This window comes from Acromyrmex echinatior, unplaced genomic scaffold (genome assembly GCF_024713525.1).
Source record: "Acromyrmex echinatior isolate Ae372 unplaced genomic scaffold, ASM2471352v2 Scaffold30, whole genome shotgun sequence".
NCBI lineage: Eukaryota > Metazoa > Arthropoda > Insecta > Hymenoptera > Formicidae > Acromyrmex > Acromyrmex echinatior.
Window position 1 is genome coordinate 21,923 of NW_028259064.1, and position 2,684 is coordinate 24,606.

At 26.1% G+C, this 2,684-nt stretch overlaps 1 long non-coding RNA gene across 1 annotated transcript; it reads left to right on the plus strand.

The window, feature by feature from the left end:
- The first annotated feature begins 327 nt into the window (after positions 1 to 327).
- LOC147906460 (uncharacterized) lies at positions 328 to 1,983 on the plus strand. Its single transcript, XR_015548401.1, has 2 exons — positions 328 to 711; positions 1,449 to 1,983. It is a non-coding gene; the product is annotated as an uncharacterized LOC147906460 (long non-coding RNA).
- The last annotated feature ends 701 nt before the right edge of the window (positions 1,984 to 2,684 follow it).

Genomic DNA, 2,684 nt, shown 5'->3' on the forward strand with positions numbered 1-2,684 from the left:
TTATGTTACACAGCCTTATTAAATAACAAAATGTATTCCATGTTTTAAATTTACTATTACAGTGTTTAGTATAAAAAATTAGTGAAAAATAATGTGAAACATTCCAATTTTTATCAGATAATTATCAGATTTACAGAATATTTAAATCTGCTTAATCACTACACTTTTGAACATTATTAAAAGTCCAAATAATAGATTTTAAAAAACTTAAAACTTAGTCCGCATAACGGAGGACGAGCATAATTGAAAATAATAGCTTTAACGTACTTTTTATTGCTTTTTTAATAACATCTTATGTAATTATAGGATATTCAATCCAAATTCAGATCGTGTAAAGAGCAATAACGAGAGCAATTGAGACAATGACATGATTGCAAATGAGGATATAACTAAAAAGACAGATTTTATTCCAGTTCGTCTTTGCATACGTAAACATTACACAAAATTATGAAAGAGTAATGCTGCAAGATACAACTATTGTAATGTAAAATTCACTATATATAAGAATAGATTAGCTATTTTACATGAACATTTGGTGAAGAGACATCCAGACATATTAACAGAAGAAGAGAAGAAAGAAGATAAATTCCATTGGATTTGGGATTATTTTATCGCAAAAAGCGATACAGAGGCAACATGCAAAATATGTGACTTAACAATTAAGTACTATTCAGTATCTGGTCTCAAGAATCATTTAAAACATATTCACAAGTAGGTGTATTCAAGTAAATTAAAAATTTATTTACGTACTGAAGAATGTAAAATTAATAATAGTAAAATGATCAATGTCAGCTAAAGAAAATGTAACGCAAACAAATATACTCAAATAAAGCTAGAAAAATTTATTAAACAGATTTTTGATACATGTCAAATATGATTTGCACTTTTAAGCATTATAAACGTACAATAATAAAAAATTCAAAATTTATTGAAGTAACATACACACAAATTAGAAATTTTAATCAAATATTTAATATATGTGTAGTGATACTGCGCGCAATCAAAAGAATATGGAATAGAGAACAAGAATTTTAATCTATTAGGAACTGTGTATTTCACAACACATGATTTCTGAAGGTTGAAATTTCTATTTTTTTAATACTTATTTCTTTGATTGCGCAATTCTTTATAAAACTAATCAGTATTCATTTCTGTTACACAGCCTTATTAAACACAAACTGAATTCCATGTTTCAAATTTACTATTACTGTGTTCAGTATAAAAAATTAGTAATAATGTGAAAAATTCCAATTTTTACCCGATAATTATCAAATTTACAGAGTATTTAAATCTGCTTTATCGCTACATTTTTGATCACTATTAAATGTTCAAACAATAGATTTTAAAAAATTATAATTTAGTCCGCATAACGGAGGATGAGCATAATTGAAAATAATAGCTTTAACGTACTTTTTATTGCATCTTATTAACTTCTTATGTAAATATAGGATATTCAATCCAAATTCCGATCGTGCAGAGAGCAATAGCGAGAGCAATTCAGACAATGAAATGATTGCAAATGAGGATATAACTAAAAAGACAGACAATTTTAACCCTGTTCATCTTTGAATACGTAAACATTACACAAAATTACCAAGGAATAATTCGACAAGATGCAACAATTGTAATGCAATATTCACTATGCAAAATAAGTCTTTAGCTAATTTACATGAACACTTGATGAAGACACATCTAAACAAATTATCAGAGGAAGAGAAGAAAGAAGACAAACTTCATTGGACTTGAAATTATTTTATCGCAGAAAGTGATACAAAGGCAACATGTACAAAATGTGACAGAACAATTACGTACTATTCAGTAACTGATCTCAAGATGCATTTGAAACGTATTCACAAGTCGGTATATTCCAAATGAATTAAAAATTAATTACAGTAATAAAGAATATAAAATTAATACAAGTAAAATGATCAAAATCAGCTAAAGAAAATGTAACGCAAATAAATATACCCTAATAAAGAAAAATTTATTAAACATATTTTTGGTGCATGTCGTCAAATATAATTTGCACTTTTAACCATTATAAACGTACAATAAAAAAAATTCAAAATTTATTGATATAACATACACACAAATTAAAAATTTTAATCAAATATTTTATATATGTGTATTGATACTAAGCGCAATCAAAGGAATAAGGAACGGGGAATAAGAATTTTAATCAGACATTATCTAATCCAACAAGCCATGATTTTCAGAAGGTTAAAATTTCTATTTTCTGTTTCTTAGTTCCAATTCCTTTGATTGCGCAATTCCTTATAAAACCTTGATATAACTCTATAATTCCTAATCGGTATTCATTTATGTTACACGACCTCCTTGAACGCAAACTGAATTCCATATTTGAAATTTATGCATATATATATATTATTTCTGTTTAGTATAAAAAAAAAGTAATATTATATAAAATATTCTTATTTTTATCAGACAATTATCAAATTCACAATATATTTGAATCTGCATCGTCGCTAAATTTTTGATCCCTCCTAAATATTCAAATAATATGTTCTAAAAAATTTATAATTCATTCCGTAGAGGGAAAAATGTACATCATTGAGTATAATATATCTACTGCACTTTTAATTGCTTTTTTAATAACTTGTTATGTAAATGTAGAATATTAGATCCAAATTCAAATCGTGTAGATAACGAGAGCAATCGAGATA